This window comes from Quercus robur, chromosome 4 (assembly GCF_932294415.1).
Source record: "Quercus robur chromosome 4, dhQueRobu3.1, whole genome shotgun sequence".
Classification (NCBI taxonomy): domain Eukaryota; kingdom Viridiplantae; phylum Streptophyta; class Magnoliopsida; order Fagales; family Fagaceae; genus Quercus; species Quercus robur.
This window is the reverse complement of record NC_065537.1, coordinates 29,149,015-29,167,406: the sequence shown is the minus strand read 5'-3', so window position 1 is coordinate 29,167,406 and position 18,392 is coordinate 29,149,015. Positions and strand designations below refer to the sequence as shown.

General features: G+C 37.3%; 1 long non-coding RNA gene across 1 annotated transcript; it reads right to left on the bottom strand.

The window, feature by feature from the left end:
- Positions 1-15,113: 15,113 nt before the first annotated feature.
- LOC126721094 (uncharacterized) lies at positions 15,114-16,676 on the bottom strand. Its single transcript, XR_007653806.1, has 4 exons — positions 16,574-16,676; positions 16,388-16,471; positions 16,030-16,274; positions 15,114-15,164 (listed from the first exon to the last, which is right to left on the bottom strand). It is a non-coding gene; the product is annotated as an uncharacterized LOC126721094 (long non-coding RNA).
- Between the last annotated feature and the right edge of the window lie 1,716 nt (positions 16,677-18,392).

Below are 18,392 nucleotides of genomic sequence, written 5' to 3'. Positions count from 1 at the left end.
TTGTGCACAAACTACGCCCCGTTTGCCAGACTTTGATCACATGCCCATGGCAGGCAGAGCCGCTACGGGGAAGTTATGGCAAGCAAATATAATAAAGATAACATAAGAAATACTAGACAAAATGAATAAAAGGGAGCGACAAGAAGCACCCTGTACACAAAAAGTAAAGAAATAAATGGGGGAATAATAATAATAGACTTGTTTGGATCAAAGAGGGGAAAATCAGTCTGCCATGCCAAGTAATGCTACGGAGCTAACACCAAGATGGGAAACCACTTCCTCAATGCGAATAATCTCCCCAGGAAAAGAAATTAATTGCTTTGAGGGAATGGGCCTGAATGGTTTATGTCCAATGAGGATCCTTTGTCTTTGATAGAGAGCAGGTCTTTAGAGAGAGAAAGGGGATCAACTTAGTAGTGCATGTCTGCCATTCCATCTCTCTTTGTTTTTCTTTCATTTTTTTCTAATTTTTCCTTTCTTCTTTCCTTTTCTTTCCTTTTCTCGGTATTTGTTTCCGTGTCGTGATTTTCTCCTAGAGGTTCCTATTACCATTCCCCTTGCTGTGCACGGCAAGGGCCCTTTTCATAATGTTTGCCATGATTGGTTTTTACTATTTTAGCCTTTAACTACCTTTGTCTGATATGGGTGTCCTTGCCGACCGCTACTAGTTTGTCAGCCACCCAGCCATCACCACTTACCTGTGCTGGCTATGCCACAAGACAATGAAGGCTATTTTGTTTGTTTGTTTGCCATGGCACTCTTATCTGCTACGGTATGGGTGCTCTCTCTCTTCGTATCCCTCATGGCATGCACCTAGTGGTTCCAACTCATCCTTGCTTCTTTTGAACAGCATGTCATCCCAACAAGGCATTTCCCCCAAAAGAGTCTGAGCAGGAACCCCAGAATAGGTTTTCCCCTCTCCCTACTGCCAAACCATGCCCTCTTACCTCTAACCCATGACCTCACCACGTCCTGTATTGGCTGGGTACATGCTGGTGATGTCTGGGCCTTACGCGTGCTTCACTTTTATGTATGTCCGAAATCTGCCTGCTGCTCATGCGTTCACCATGGTCTGGAGGCTCATCTGCACAGTCTGCCCTTCATCTTTGACTTCTTATGGCATGAGCTATTTTCTGATGTCTCATTATTTGATGGCTTGCTCCCCTTAGGGGCTGGGCCTTGTTTAATTGTGGGTTTTTCCTTCTTCAGCCCCTTCTTTTGTTCCTTCCTGCAATCTTACTGCCATTTCCTGCTATGATGTTATTTGAACCCAGCCTGCTGGGCCACTTTGGGCCTGCTACTTGTTCTTTTCTCGATGACTCAGTATGGTCATTGGGCTTCTTATTACATCACTTGCGGGCTCTTGTGTCCCATTTGTTTCTTCTTGGGCATCCTTGGCCCATTTACTTTCCTTAGACTTCTTTGGCCCTTTTCCTAACTCTGCATTCCCATGGGTTTTTTACTAACTCCTTTGGGCTTCCCTGGCCCAATTACCTTATCTCTCATCCTTGGGGCTCATGGACTTGCCATCAACCCCTTACTTTCTTTACTTGCATTATTTTGGGCTTGCTGTAGCCCATTCTCACTTTTCTACATCACATATTGCCCATGGGTTTGCCATTTCTCTCTCTCCGGGCTCCTTTAGGCCCATTTGCTTCCTCAAGACCCATTTGTTTATTTTTTGAGCCTGCAATCCATTATTCCTACTGCTTGGGCTTAATAGTTTTTTCTATCCACTTACTAACTCTTTTCTGCCCATGTTGTTGGGCTTCTTCTTTCTATTGGGCTTCTCAAAATGATCATCAATAGCCGCAAAAGTTAAAAAAATACCAGAGCGTGCAACAGGATCAGACAAGCCTGAAGGCAATGGCAAACGTGTGAGAGCCAGAAAAGCAATGGACTTATATGGAAGTAGGGCATGCACACAAGGTTCAGACACCGTTTACCTGTACCCAGCCAATACAGGGGAGGTGGGCCACGGGTCAGAGGTAAAAGAGGGTGTGGTCTGGAGGTGGGGAGAAGGGGGAGCCTATTTTAGGGTTCCCGCTTAAGTTCTATTGGGAGAAATGTCCTGATAGGATAGCATCTCATCCAAAAGAGGTAAATATGAGCTGGAGCCACTAGATGCATGCTATAGGGGTTGGTAAGGGAGAGGGTTAACCCTTATCCGGATGGAAACACCAAAGGAGAGTAAAAAACAAAAGAAAACTACTTTTGTCTAGGAATGAGGTGTGGCACAACCAACACAGTATAAAGGTGATGGCTGGGCAGCCGACAAACCAGTGGGCAGTCTTGGAAGGACACCCACAATGGGCCAAAAAGGGTTAAAGGGGTAAAAGTAATAAATCTTATCACGGCAGGCAGTATAAAAAGGCCATAAATGTACACAGTACAACAACAAAAAAAGGAGAATAAAAAAAAGAAAGAAAAATAGAAAACCAAGAGTAATGAAAAAAAGTATGAGTGATAAGAGTAAAAGCATACATCAGTAGGCTACCCAGTTTTCTCCCTCTCAATAGCCCACTCTCTAACAAGTCAAGACTTTAAGACTAAGTCATCTGGGTCTGTTTTCCAAAGTGAGTAACTTCTACCCTTTTAAACTTGAATCTGTTAAAGGGTCAAGTTCATTCCTTTAGCAGACTACTCCTCTTTTCCTTTGCCATGGTTAAGTAATGATTAACATAACACCTCATTATTAACCTATTCCTGCCATAATTGCATACTAATACTTCTTCCTTTGTGAAACTATTCACGTATTATTGTTGTTAGCAAAGAAATATAATTTAGTTAAGTGTTTTAGCTATCCTGCTATATTGTATTTTCTTGCTATAACACTTGTAACAATTATTCCTGCCGTGGGCACGTGAACACGCTCAAGATTCCTGTTAGGACGCGTCAACACAAGGAGGGCCCAACTTGTGCACAAGCTGGCCTAAGTTGCGTCTCAATTAGGCCAATCCCGACTCTCCTACCCCAGAATCATAGGACCATGGTATAGCAGGAGCAATCCAACCCAAGACACAAAAAAGGCCCACCACACCGTTTAAATTTAGAATGGCAATTAGGGTATAAGTATCTTATTTTAAAAGTAGATTCAAAGCTGGTTTGTTAATGGCTAACAACTTGGTGCATTGGCACAGAATATTTATTTTTTGATTTAACACTTTGTTAGCATGCAATTGGATTGTCCATCCTACTCTAATGCCAACAGATGTGCAAATGGACTAGCAAAGATCGGACAAGAGCAAACGAGCAGCATAGAAGAATTTGATAGGTGCCCATCTTTTGTTTAACTATTTTGTATGGGATTTGATGAAAATGAGCAATGAGGGGACGAGAGCAAATGAGCAACGTAGAAGAATTTGATAAATGCCCATCTTCTTCCTTTTTTTTTTTTTTTCCTTTTTTGATAGGAATAGATGCCCATCTTTTGTTTAACTATTTTGTATGAGATTTGATGAAAATAGGAACACATAAGGTGGATTTTAGGGAGGATGGGAAGAAAAAAAAGGGCAGAAATGTTGCTTTTCTTTTTTCTTTTTTAATTTTTTCTCTGGCAATAATGTTGCCTCTTTTTTTTTTTTTCTTTTGATTTTCTAGGGCCTAGGCGTGATAGTTGCCTCTCCTTTTTTTTTTTCTTTTGATTTTCTAGGGCTTGGGCATGATAATTGTTTTTTTTTTTTTTTAGACATGATTTTTATTTTATTAATAAATTTGGGTGATTGTTTTTTTTTTTTTTTTTAGTTATTTGTCACGTTTTAGTTTTAATTGGGCATCGTTCTTTAACAAGGGTATATGAGTAAATTTATTCAAACTCATTTTTTCTATCCCTCCATTTTTCCACTCCCAACCAAACAAAAATGAGAGAAATTAAAATATTTTCTACTGTCCCACTTTTCCAGTCAAGACATATGTGAATCATGTTAGGAACATATGTCAATATAGAATTGGCTAATCCTTTAACAAAATGCACTTTACTTATAATTGAGTAGATCTAGGATGTGTTTAATGCTTCAAGAAACAAGGTTTCAAGTTCAAGTGTTAAAGCCATGCAAGTCTGTCAAAAAAAAAAAAAAAACAATTGAAGAAGTGCTGGATTTTAAAGCTTGACAAGTAGTATCTATCGACGTTTAAAAAGCTGTTTCACCACGAGACTCAACAGTTGCACGATAGATAGAATATCTGTCGAGGTTTATGAAAATCAGTTTTTCAGATCTGATTTCACTCCAATCTGTGAATAGATGTTTAGGCTTTCTTTTCTCACAACCCTAAACATATATAAGGATTGTTTTAAGGGTCATCACAGCTGATGGAAACTCAATGCAAAAGTTTTTCACAAGCATGTTATGAACCGGAGACATATGCCCTAGTTCATCTTTCTGTTCAAGAAGCTGCTGTATTTGTACACCGTAGAGTTTTGTAACCAAAGAGCTTCGTGATCTTCATCATGTTGATGAACTGAAGAACTTTGCAGCCAACATCTTTCTCGAGTTGGTGAGTAAGCCGCATACTGGGATCTGCACATCGATTGATTAGTCACGTATTGGGAGTCGTGCATTAAAAGGAGAGATTGTCACTACAGAACAAGTCCAACTGGGTATTGGGGTAAGGGTTCTACTATAGGTTGGTATAAAGTACTAGGATTCCTTTACTTGTAACTGCTTGTTATGATAATAGTGGATTCTTGGGAGTGGTGACCTTAAAATTACCCGATGGGGTTTTTGCAATGTAGGTTTTCCCCATTCATAAACAAATTACCGTGTCAATTTATTTTTCGTTGTACTTTAACTTAGTTAGTGATTTGTTTGTACCACCACGCGTATTGCATGCTAATTGAATTAATTAATTAACTTGGCTAATTAATTTGTTAATTCATCACAAGGGGTCAATACATTCTTGGCCTATCAAGTGGTATCAAAGCAAGCACACTCTGATTAGATTTTAATCTTTACTGTGTGATCCATTGACCCCTGATTTTCATGGATAGAGGACAGTCTCTTATTATACTTCCTTTATTTGATGGCACTAACTATGCTTACTAGAAAGTATGCACGAGTGCTTTCTTGCAGTCTTTAAATGGGAAAGTATGGCAAGTTGTGGAGATAGGCTGGACCAAGCCTACGGAAGTGCCAGTCGATTGGGATGATGCTAAGATCAAGAAGGCAAATTTCAACAACAGAGCATTGAATGCATTATTCAGTGCAGTCACGAATGAGGAATTTAAGAAGATATCCTCTACTAAAACTGCGAAGGAAGCATGGACCATCCTCCAGAAAACCTATGAAGGAACCAAGGCTGTCAAGGATTCAAAGCTTCAGAGGCTTACCACGAGCTTTAAAGAGATTAAGATGGAGGAGGATGAGTCATTCAATAAGTTCTATGCCAAGCTCAAGGACATAGTGAACTCAGTCTTTAATCTTGGGAAAACCATTCCCGAACCCAAGATTGTTAGAAAGGTGCTTAGATCTCTACCTGAGAGATTTCATGCCAAGATCACCGTGATTGAGGAATCGAAGGATATTGACAAAATTCCTTTAACAGAGTTAGTTGGCAATCTTCAAACCTATGAGTTGGGCTTGACAAGGATAAGGGAATCTAGTAAGGGAAAGAGCATGGCATTGAAGGCCAAGAGTAGTAACACTGATGAGTCTTCAGACGATGAAGATTTTAAGATGAAATCCTATATCACCGGGAAATTCAAAAAGTTTATGAAGAATGTCAATGCTAAAGGATTTGATAAAGACCGCAAGCAGTCTAGCTCGTCTCAGTTCAAGAACCAGGACAAAGGAAATAAGGATGCTAGGAATGGCGGTCAGTACACTATTCCCTCAGGACCAAAATGCTTTGGATGTTAAGGTTTCGGACACAAGAAACAAGAATCCCTTACGTATCTCAAGACCATTGGGAAAAGTAAGGCACTTGCTACTACTTTGAGTGACACCGAGCCTGAAGATGATTCTGACAATGAGGATGATGGAATCCTAAATGCCTTCACTGCCACTGTAAATCCTACTGAAAGGATTGTTGAAGGTGTGGATGATGAAGAAGACTTGGTGGACTCTAAGTTCGAGAAAATGGACGATCAAGATGATATCCATACAGCCTATGAAAAGTGGTATAAGGTTTCTAAGAAGCATGAGAAACTATATAGGCTGGCCACCAAGAAGCTGAGTGATTTGGAACTTGATCAAGAATAGCTTTCCACGAAATTTGATGAAGCCAATCAAACCATTGGAGTACTAAGATTTGAAAATAATTTCTTGGCTGAGAAGACCAAGAAGCTTAAGGCAGAATTGTTCCAAGTCAGAGCTCAGTTGGAAAGGACTTCAAGTGCAAAGATTGATGAGATGCTCAGTCTTCAGAAATCGGCTTCCGATCGAACTAGTTTAGGGTATAATTTCTCTTCTCCTATTATTGCTTTTGCTAGTACTACTGTTTTTGTTTCTCCTACTAACAATGTTGAATCTAAGAACGTTAATGTGAAAAATGTATTAGCTAGTGAGAACATAAACAATGGTAAATCTATCTTTGGAGCACCCCCTAAGCTTGATAAGAAAGAGATTAAGAACCCTAGGGCTAAGAAGGGAAACTCTCAAAAGTCTAAACAGAAGAAGCAGCATCTCTATCATCATTATGGAGCAGCTGGACATACTCGATCTAATTGCTATAAGTGGTTAGCCACTCTACAGAGCAACAGGTATTATCTCATTGGGAAACCAAAATTAGTTTCCATCCTCCTTTGCTCCTCTTGGAGATCTACTCAAAACCCTCATGTTCCTTTCGAACTTGAACAGTTTCAATTCTTCCCCCTCACTGTCGGATCAAGGGTTTGCAAAACAGAAAGGTTCTTCCAAGGTGTGGAAGGAAAAAGACTCCAAGTGATTTTGTCACTTTTTCTCTCTCTGCCCTTCTTGTTTTTGTTTTTGCATTAATTGTGTGTTTTGCTTTCTTGTTTTAAGTCAGTCTAGTTTTATGCCTTGCTTTGCTTAACATGTTTTTGTTTGTTTAGTTTTCAGTTTTGCTTTATTTTGTTTTCATATAAAAATAAAAAATAAAAAATTGAAAAATCAGAAAAATACAAAAACAATGTGTGTTTTGTGTACATTGGTACTTGTGTACCTTGGATGGCCATTGAAATAAAGTTTTCTAAACTTTGTATCTTTTATAACTTAAATGAGCACCTCTATGCACAACTAAGCAAGTGAGTTTTGTGGCTCGTGTTTGTGATGAGTAAGATTAAGTAATCTCTTGTACTTAACACTCGTATCACCCTTTTTTATGGGAAGAACTAGAAAATCCTAAGAGAAAGGAATAAATAACCATCTCACCGTTGTTGCCTGTCAATCATGGAATAACATGTGTATGCTTCGACATAGCAAAAGTGCAATGTCAAAAGCTTAACATATTTGGATATTTCTTTTCTCTCTCTTATAAGCCCATGCATGATAAGCTATTAAAAGAATAATATGCGAAGAAAAGAAAAAGCAAAAAGAATAAAAATGCTTTATATATGATTACAAGCGTGTCTTCTAGGAAATGTGGGAGTTATAGGATGTACCTCGAAGGTGATAGTCCCCATCAAACAGTTATAATTGTGTGTGAGTTAAAGTGATTTTCTCATATCTCAAATCATCATAACATGTAGACACTCATGCAATCTTGCGATATTTTTCACACGTAACACGCAATATTCTTTGCTACTTTTGATATATGTGCAGGTACAATGTGATTTGGACATCACAAGGAATACATGTGTTAGTGTATGCTCACTAAACTGTCTTAACTTGTTTTTGAAATATAAAATTGGTTAGACTTGTTTAGTGTGTGTGTGTGTGTGTTTTGGATCTATGTGCTTGATATTTTTCTTGTTGAAAGATTCTATTGAGAGCTTAAAATGTTGTTTGGATCTTTGGTTGTGAAGCATGCTTGATTGCATTCATATCTATGTTTTTCTCTTCTTGAAAAACTGTTTTTAAGTAATCTCGACAGCTATTCGACATCTCTTGACAGCTAGGCTATCTATCAAGCCCTTTAAACTTCTTTTTATCGCATTCTCGATAGCTTCTTGATAGCTACTCGATCCATCAAGGAACTTTCTGGATGCTCGATAGCTTCTCAATCCATCGAGCCCTTTCTGCTGTGGACACCTCTCGACAGATCCTTGATAGCTCTTCGATAGATAATTCACACGTTTTAAAGCTCGACATCTCTTGACACCTCTCGATCCATCGAGCTTTATATTTTTCTTTATATAGGGTCCGCGCAAATTTTCTTCATTTCTCTTCAATCTCTCTCAATAGTTTTCAACTTCTCATCTTCCCAAACCTCTCTCTCACACTCCAAACCTCTAACCCAAGTGTTTTTCAGTCTCAAAGAGCATTTTCTTCCTCTAGTATGTCTCTTTTTCATTCATTCATCATGCATTTCATGCATTCTAACCTAACTTTTGGGGTTTTTCAAAATTGATGAAGTTTTGGTGAAATTTTTGGGTTGGGTTATGTTTAAATGATCTTAAATGTTCATGCATTGCATCACATTTGCATTATAACTTTATTTTCATGCATTATAGATGTGTGATATATATGTTGAATGACTGTGTGCTATTAGGTTTAGATTGGGCTGAGCCCATGATGTATTTAAGTTTGCATGTCACATGTTCATGCATTTTTCATGTATACGTACCTTCAATTCTTTATATTCTTATATATTGATGTTCTTTGGTGCTTTTCTGTGTTTCTCTCTCTCTCTCTCTCTCTCTCTCTCTCTTTCTCTCTCTTGCGTTAGCTTGCTCTATGGCACCTAAACGCAAATCTACTCTGTCCTAGAACCCTCTTCTTTTCGGGGCATCCTCTTCTTCTCCCTCTGATCCCACTCTTTCTCATGTACAGTTCCGTGATGATAAAGCTCGTAAGGACTTTTTCGAGAACTTCTTTCGATAAGGCATTTTTTCGATACTGACCTTCCCACTGTCATCTACAATCAGGGTTGGGAGTCACTGTGTGGCATCCCAGTCACATGCCCCTCCGTGATCATACAAGAGTTTTACTCCAACATGCACGGAGTTGATACTTCAGTACCTCAGTTTGTCACTAATGTTTGAGGTACGCGCATAGTAGTTACTCCAGATCTTATATCCAAGGTACTACATGTTCCTAGGGTAGCGCATCCTGACTACCCTAGTTGCGAGCGTCTTAAGACTATGTCTAAAGACGAACTCTCGTCTCTCTTTTGTAAGACACCTTCATTTTGGGGTGACCATCAAAACACCCCTTGCTCGGGCTTTGCAAAAGGTCCGAGATTCCTTAACATGGTGATGATATTCATTCTTCATCCTTTGTATCACTATAACTCCATCACAGAGTCTCGTGCTCGATTTTTGTTATCCCTCTTAGAGGACATTTCTATTGACTTCCCTTCTCACTTTATTCTATCCCTTATAGATGTCTATAAGGATACGACGACCCGTGATAAGCTCATTTTTCCTTTGGCTATCACACGGATCCTTCGCCATTTTTCCGTCTCCTATCCAGAGTCTACACACTTCTCCATTATATGTGCCATAGATGCTGCTATCGTACGACAAAGTGAGGCTTAGCTTCGACCGAGGCAACCATAAACCGAGACAGCGACTCCTCCAGCTTCTTTTGCTCCTTCCACATTTGCACCTTCCACATTTGCACCTTCTTCATTGGCGGGTGGTGTGACCCTCGCAGTCATGGCATAGCTACAGCGCATGGATGCTCACCTTGACACACTCAGTGATAAGTTGTGTCAGGTGAACACCCCTGTCAACCGTATTGCTCGACGGCAAGCTCGCCTTGGTGGCTTTGTAGAGTCTCCCTCTCCTTCTCCTGAGGCATCTAAGGACGAGGACGATCATGGTGACTTTGACGACGATGATGATGATGATGATGAGGATGAGGATGCTAACTCGCCCAGTGATGATGAGATGTCTACTTGATGTACTTACCCTTTGTCACTCGTGACAAAAAGGGGAAAATAGTTTTGATATGAGAGTAGTTATATACATAGGGGGAGAGTTAGCATAGGATATTTTTGTTAAGGGGAGTGTCTATATTTTTTTTAGGGATGTAGTGAGGACTTACGTATTTTTTTTCTTTTCTTCTTTTAGAGATACATTGTTCTTACATTGTGATAGCAAACCTTGTACTTATGATGTTATATATATGATGAGGTTGTTATTATAGTTCTTTCACCTATCTTTACATGTGTTGTTTCTTTTCTCTCTTTATGCACATGCTTCTTATTAATTGTATGCAATCTTTTATATTTCTGTTTCACACTAAGATGCTGTGATGAGTTTTGTTTAAAGTGTTTCAGAAATACAGGTTGTCAAAGTCATCTTGCCATAAACTCTCTTCTTGTAAAGTTTTTCGAGAGTTTGTGTTAGGATAGATTTTATTGTATTCAACAAGTGAGTATGAGTTGAGTGATTTATATGACTTCTCTCATATGTTCATTTGTTTGTTATGGTTTTGTCATGGATTGCCAAAGGAGGAGATTGTTAGGACATATGTGAATCATGTTAGGAACATATGTCAATATAGAATTGGCTAATCCTTTGACAAAACGCACTTTACTTGTAATTGGGTAGATCTAAAATGTGTTTAATACTTCAAGGAATAAGGTTTCAAGTGTTAAAGCCGTGTAAGTCTATCAAAAAAAAAAAAAACAAAAGAAGTGCTGGATTTTAAAACTCGATAGCTAGTATCTATCAAGGTTTAAAAAGCTGTTTCAGCCCGAGGCTCGACAGCTGCTCGATAGATAAGGTATCTGTCGAGGTTTATGAAAATCAGTTTTTCAGATCTAATTTCACTCCAGTCCGTGAATATATGTTTAGGCTTTTTTTTCTCACAACCCTAAACATATATAAGAATTGTTTTAAGGGCTGTTACAGCTGATGGAAACTCAATGCAAAAGTTTTTCACAAGCATATTGTGAACCGAAGACATATGCCCTAGTTCATCTTTCTATTCAAGAAGCTGCTGTGTTTGTAGACCGTAGGGTTTTGTAACCAAGAAGCTTCGTGATTTTCATCATGTTGATGAATTGAAGAACTTTGCAACCAACATTCTTCTCAGGTTGGTGAGTAAGCCACGTACTGGGATCTGTGCATCGATTGGTTAGTCACTTACTGGGAGCCGTGCATTAAAAGGAGAGATTGTTACTACAGAACAAGTTCAATTGGGTATTGGGGTAAGGGTTCAACTGTAGGTTGGTATAAGGTACTGGGATTCCTTTACTTGTAATTGTTTATTGTGATAATAGTGGATCCTCGGGAGTGGTGACCTTAAAATCACCCAATGGGATTTTTACCGTGTAGGTTTTCCCCATTCGTAAACAAATCACCGTGTCAATTTATTTTCCACTGCACTTTAACTTAGTTAGTGATTTGTTTATGCTACCACACGTATTGCATGCTAATTGAATTAATTAATTAACTTGGCTAATTAATTTGTTAATTCATCACAAGGGGTTAATACATTCTTGGCCTATCACTTTCCTCTTTTTAACCCTTCCGACCAACGGACTCTTAGGTTATATACCGTGATGGATTCTAGTTAGTTCAATTGGTAAAATCTCTGATTGTTGAATAAAAGAACTGAGATTCAATTTCTACCTATACCAAAAACTTATTGATGTCTTAGTCTGATGATAAAGAACTATCATAAAAAACAAACGCCATAAGTTAAAACTCTATAATAAAAAAAATTTAATTACGTTCCTTGGACCGGTAATTTTGTATAGAAGTTCTGGGGATTCTAGCATTTTGCCCTTATTTTTTTAAAAAATTTAGAAATATATTCCTGTTTTGAAACTATTTAGGTCCATGCCTTTGTTTTGAAACTCGATTTTCTCAAAATTGAGTTTCAATGTAAAACTCGATTTGTAGAAAATCGAGTATGGGACAATCAAACTTAAAAAAAAAAAAAAAAAAAAAAAAAAAAAAAAAAAAAAAAAAAAAAAAACTTGCATGGAACTCGAGTTCATAGAGCTCGAGTTCCATTTAAAACGCCACTATTAGACTCCCTGATCGCAGCTATAGGTATGGGGCGATCAAACTTTTAAAAAAAAATGCATGGAACTCGAGTTCATGGAGCTCGAGTTCCATACCTATAGCTGCGTTCAAGGAGTCCTAGGAGTCCTATAGTGGTGTTTTAAATGGAACTCGAGTTCTATGCAAGGGTTTTTTTTTTTTTTTTTTTTTTTTAAGTTTGATAGGAATAACTTGATTTTTTTTAGATTGAAACTCGATTTTATTAAAATCGAGTTTCAAAACATGGACATAAACCTAAATTTTTTAAAAAGTAAGGGCAAAATGCTAGAATTCCCTAGAAGCTCTTATAAATATAAGTAATACCCCCTTTTCTACCCCCGTAAATAAATAAATAAGTAATTCTTCGTGTATGGGATTGAACCTTAAGGGCTTAGGCTTAGTGATCGAAAAGTACATAGAGTCTGCGCTACGCAGAAACTACCATTTCTGTGAAGAAGATAAGGTGGAATGGAGAGTGTAAGGTTAACAGTTTATTGGAAGAAGAGAAAACGTGTGATTAAGAGTGTGTAACTGTGGGAATCCATATAACAGCAACCAAGCTGTTTCAAAGAAAGAAAGAAAAAATAAATAAATAAAGTGCAGGAGTAATCCTCCCTTTTTATATGTAGTTATAGGTTTTGATGAGCAGAGTGGAGCAAATGTCATTGCTTGGTAAGTTTTGGGAATGGGCTGCTAAATTCAATTCTTATCACAAAATCTTTGGCAAACTCAATTTATTCTCAGAGGACCACCTTGTTTTCGACAAATTCTCACTCCATGTTATGGTTACCATCTTTACCATACAATATGCTATAGACATTATCTTCCCAGCTGTCTGATCCATTACCTTAATCTGAAAAACCACTATTTTAGGGAAGAAAAAGTTGAAGTGAAAAAATCTGAGATAAATTACTACAATATGTAACAAATCAGATGCTTTATTTAGTTACAAGTCATAATAGCACATAGATTCTTCTATTTTACATGAAGCTAGAAGAATTTCGTCATTGTCAGTGTCAGGCAGCCACGGCCTATTTCTGCTGAGACTTGAGTTCCTTCAATGCTTTCCCGTAAATGCTTATTAACTGAAAATGATTGAAATTTCGAACTTCAGGATTTAATGAACAAGAGGCTCCAAACCCCCCATCATAGTGGATAGCGGTTTAATTAGGATTTCTCCAAAAATAATGATGCACTTTATACAAACTCTCAAGAAGAAGAATTTGCAACAATGCTACAACCCAACAAATTTCACAATATTGTTCACAACATTTATGAAAAAAAAAATTGTGAAATTTGTTGAGTATATAGACTTGTTATTGAATATGCATTTTACATAATCCATAGATGAATTTTCCTTTTTTTCATCTATGGAAATCTTTATCAATCGCCAATTTCTACAAGTCTTATGTAAGAAAACAGGCAATATGTGTCGCAATGCAATGTCTACTCAGCAACTGCAAAATATACATATATATAAATTAAAAAGTGAAAAGTATAGTTGTTTAGGAAAACTTTAGCAATATTATTGGAATTCCAAGATGCACTAGAAGCATGGTTCATAACCTAGCCCAGTGAACTTCTGATTGTAATGCTACTGATCGTATCTCTATTGGCTTCCTCCAGTCTTTAGCTCTATCAGCTGATAATCAGGGAGGTGCCACAATTTGTCTCATCTTAGATTAAAATAACAATATATATATATAACTAAGTATATCCATAGTTTTGCTTGAAAATCATATAAACCAAGTGGGACCACAAAAGTTTTTAGAAAATTCTTAAACCACAAGAACAAATCTTCTAAACTTCTTAATTATACACCTGTTAATAATATAAATCAATTTTTTGTGTCAGTTTTATTTCTGGTGAACCATCTTAGAACAAGATACCATTTAAATGTATTCTTGATCAAGTTATCCATGGTGTTCATTTTGTAGTATTAGTATTAGCTTATTGTCTAAATAAATTAATGCTTTTGCTGATATTTATAATTTATTAACTATTTACCATTTTAATATATTTTTAAAGACAAAGTTTGAACCCAACCATCAATAAGAAAATGACATCAACAGTCCTTGTCAAGTGCAATGCACACGACTAACTTAACCCAACCAACCAAGTGAGTCAAATGCTTACCACGTATTATCTTCCTATTGGTAGTTGGAGCCCAAGGCTCCAAACATGTTTGGAGCAAAAAAATTTCCTATTTTTAATACTTTTTATAATTTGTTTAAAAATTAAAATTTGGAATGCTTTCACTTCTCACTTTGATGCTTACACCTTGCCTTACAGGGGACAAAATGCCTGACCTAACATTTCACTTTTAAAACCTAAGTGGTCCATGACCATTAGTAAACTTTCTTCTCTCTCTAAATCAGTCTTAAATTAGAATAATTATATTACTTTCCTTATTTCTTATAAATAGTCTAATAAGATCAACAAAAGTTCTGGATCCTACCTCATCAATTTCTTTCGGGGTAATAATAAATGGAGGAGACATCATTGTATTTTCTCCTGACGCACGTACTAACATTCCATGCTTCTCACACTGTGCTCCAAAATAAGCACCTATCCCTGAGATATGCAATATCAAAGAGTACCATATTAGGGGGATAAAAGAAATATTAGGCAAAAGAAAACAGATGCACGCTAGTCTATCTCAACCATATATGCAAAACTCCAGTCAGGTCCTGAGGACCATCACACACAAGAAAGATTTCATGTTCAAATCAACTAAATGCTTCTGATCTAGTTGACGATAGGAACAATATAGAATTATGTGGCCAAAGTCTAAACAATTTATTCCCCTCAAAAACCAAGTATATCCATACAGTCAACTTTATGAAACAAAAGGAATATGGAACTTGCCTCACTCAGGAGGGAACAGATCATTAGGTGATTTGTTATCTACAAACTCCGTACCAAGTATTAAGCCAGTTGCCCCGTATCTGCGGAATCAAATGAGCTATACAAAGTCAATATCTCATAAATTCTCACGTTGACCAAACCATTAAAATACTCAAGATACAACATGTACCTCCCCAATTATGGGACTGTCTGAAATTTAGGGGAAATGCTCTTTACTTGCTCAACAATATTTCTTTCCCTGCAAAGAAGTTAGATAACTTTCACTCACTACCAAATATAATCCACAATCTGTGTGGTCGGGGACATTGACCACTATGTGATACAGGACAATCAAGAGGAAAGTTAAAAGAACGGAAAATCAAAAGATAACCCTAAGAATCAGCACCAAGCAAAAAAACTCAATACCTAAGGTGTTAGGAATCAACACCCAAAATTTTGGAAAATCTCCAATTTGAAATTTCATTAATCAATCGTCTTTACAAAATGCAACTATCTAGCACCATTTTATAGACTTTTTAGGAATAAAATATAATTCTATCTAAAACTGAGCCAATCTAGAACTAATCCTACCTAAAAGATAATCACTATCTCAACACAAATCTAAAAGTTTAAAAAAATCCAATCTTCCATGAGATGAATACAAAATTCTAAAAAATGAATTCTAAAATATTTTGGCTGTGCTGTCGCATCACTATCGACTGTTGAGCCAGAAATATGTGGATAAATGTCACTAGTATATCTGCATATACAAGTCATGACCCACCACTTGAGGAACATTAAGGATAATTATATGACCAAGATGGAACTCCATCCGATGTAACTCAGTCCATCTTAGAGGACTTTCCACTGCAGTGTCTAATCTGAATTAAGAACTAAACCTTTAAACAGGGTAAATTATGTGATAAGTAATCAGCTAACACCTTTGTCTTTTGCCTTTAAATATCTTAAAGAATTACTCATATGTTCAGTCATTATACAAAGCATGAAATCAATTTTTCTGAGAAAAAGGAAAAAAAAAAAGATCTTTTATGTTTGAATTATTATAGCCTAGACATGCAATTCTATTCTTAGACTTTCCAGACATAAAGAAGAAAGGAACAAACTTGTAGATCTTAAGAGCTTCAATTGCAACTGCACAAGATACGGGGTGTCCAGAATAAGTAAATCCACGAGAAAACTACCTGAGAGAAAGGATATCAGGTTAGAATACTAAATAAGTACTAATTCAAGATACTTATTTAGGAGTGTTAACCAATTTTCCAAGTTCGCTGCTTTGAGAATGTATGACATCTGATACTTCAGGGCTCACAAGTACAGCTCCAATGGGCAAATAAGCAGAAGAAAGGGCCTGAAAAGTTCCACACATACCAAGGGAATGTACTTTGTATCAAGATGTGAAGACGCTTGTAATCAAAAGAGATGAAGAAGCAATCCATGAGTTTAACTATAGTCCAACTCTACCTTTGCAAGAGACACAAGGTCTGGTTTTATGTTGTACTTGTCACACCCGTACATTGTGCCCAGCCTTCCAAACGCACAAATTACCTAAGATAAACAAATATGAAGAAAGCAAGCCTTATATATTAGAATACAAACAATGAATACCATGCTCATCACATAAATGGAAATAAGAAAGACAGAAAGTACCTCATCTGCTATAAAAAGAATGTCATATTTCTTCACAACAGCATGAATCTGCATCAAATAGGAAAATGTTCTATTATTAAATGTGTCTTTCTTCTTCCCCCACCCCCAAGAGAGGGGGGGGTGGTGGGGGGGCAGGTAGAGAGAGAGAGAGAGAAAGAAGGGTAGAGGTTTTTGTGTAATAGTCCACAGTATAAAAACGCATAATACCAAACATGGGTGGCATGTAGCATCAACGTGAAACTGGAATACCAAAATTTAAGTACAGGCTATAGTAGCATAAAACATTTTAACTGACACCAAACAGAAACACTCATGTTTTTAATGGAACTGCATCATACATGAATTCATTCATGTGGCCATATCACTGGTCACTAGTTCAACCAAGAAGAGTAATTTTATCAAGTACATCTAGAAACAGATAAGAATTATTGGACATGATAAAGTTTCCACAAACAGACCCTTATAAATATAAATAATACCCTCGTTTCTACCCCCATTAATAAATAAATAAATAATTCTTCGTGTGTGGGATTGAGCCTTGAGGACTTTGGCTTAGTGATCGAAAAGTACATAGAGTCTGCACTATGCAGAAACTAGCATTTCTGTGAAGAAGATAAGGTGGAATGGAGAGTGTATGGTTAACAGTTTAATGGAAGAAGAGAAAACGTGTGATTAAGAGGGTGTAACTGTGGATGTCCATATAACAGCAACCAAGCTGTTTCAAAGAAAGAAAGAAAAAATAAATAAATGAAGTGCAGGAGTAATCTTCCGTTTTTATATGTAGTTATAGGTTTTGATGATCAAAGTGGAGCAAATGTCATTGCTTGGTAAGTTTTGGGAATGGGCTACTAAATTCAATTCTTATCACAAAATCTTTGGCAAACTCAATTTATTCTCTAAGGACCTTCTTGTTTTCGATAAATTCTCACTCCATGTTATGGTTACCATCTTTACCATACAATATGCTACAAAATTACGGATAATCAAGACTTTTTGGAGTATTTAAAAATGACCAAAACAACCAAAATGCCCCAAGTCAACCCTAGTCAACCCTACACCGGAGCACTCAAAGTGCCTCTTTTAGCCAAAATGACCAAAACAGCCCTAATCAACCCTAGGTTGGCCGAAAGTCAAACAAGATCAAAATCCCCTCAAAATATCACTTTTCATAGTTTTACAGCCCTAATCAACCCTAGGTGGGCCCCAAAAACCCTTATTTTGATCTAGCTGTTAGAATGGGTTGAATCTAATGCCATTGCGAAGATTATCCAATTCTCATTCCAACGACTACACATGGGTCGAAATCGGAGTTAGAACAGCCGAGATATCATGAAAACCGAGTCAACGCACCGATTGATGCACCATTTAGAACGGCCGAGATATCATGAAAACCGGGTCAACGCACCGATCGATGCACCATTAACTTCCCGGAGCCATAACTTCTTATCCGACCATTGGATTTTCGAGTTCCATACCTTTTTAGATACTGGAAGTCAAGATCTTTCCAGGGGTGTCAAGATCAACCTCATCCAAGACTAAGGGCCACCACCTCGTAATTCGTGCTGGGGTTATAAAAGGCCCTAGGCACCTCTAGACAAAAAAAAGAGACATCTTGGCTGCTTGCTCTCTGCCTGTACGAATTTTGAGCTTTTCTCCTCTCTCCCAAACACAAAAAACACATCAAAGTCTCTTGATTCTTCTCTTCACAAAAAATACGAGGTAGTCTTCATGCCCTCTATCTTCCTCTCCTTGGTTCCATACCTTAGATTTAAGGTTTAAGGGGTATGGATGTAGCTTTTATCTTGCTTTCTCTTGCCTT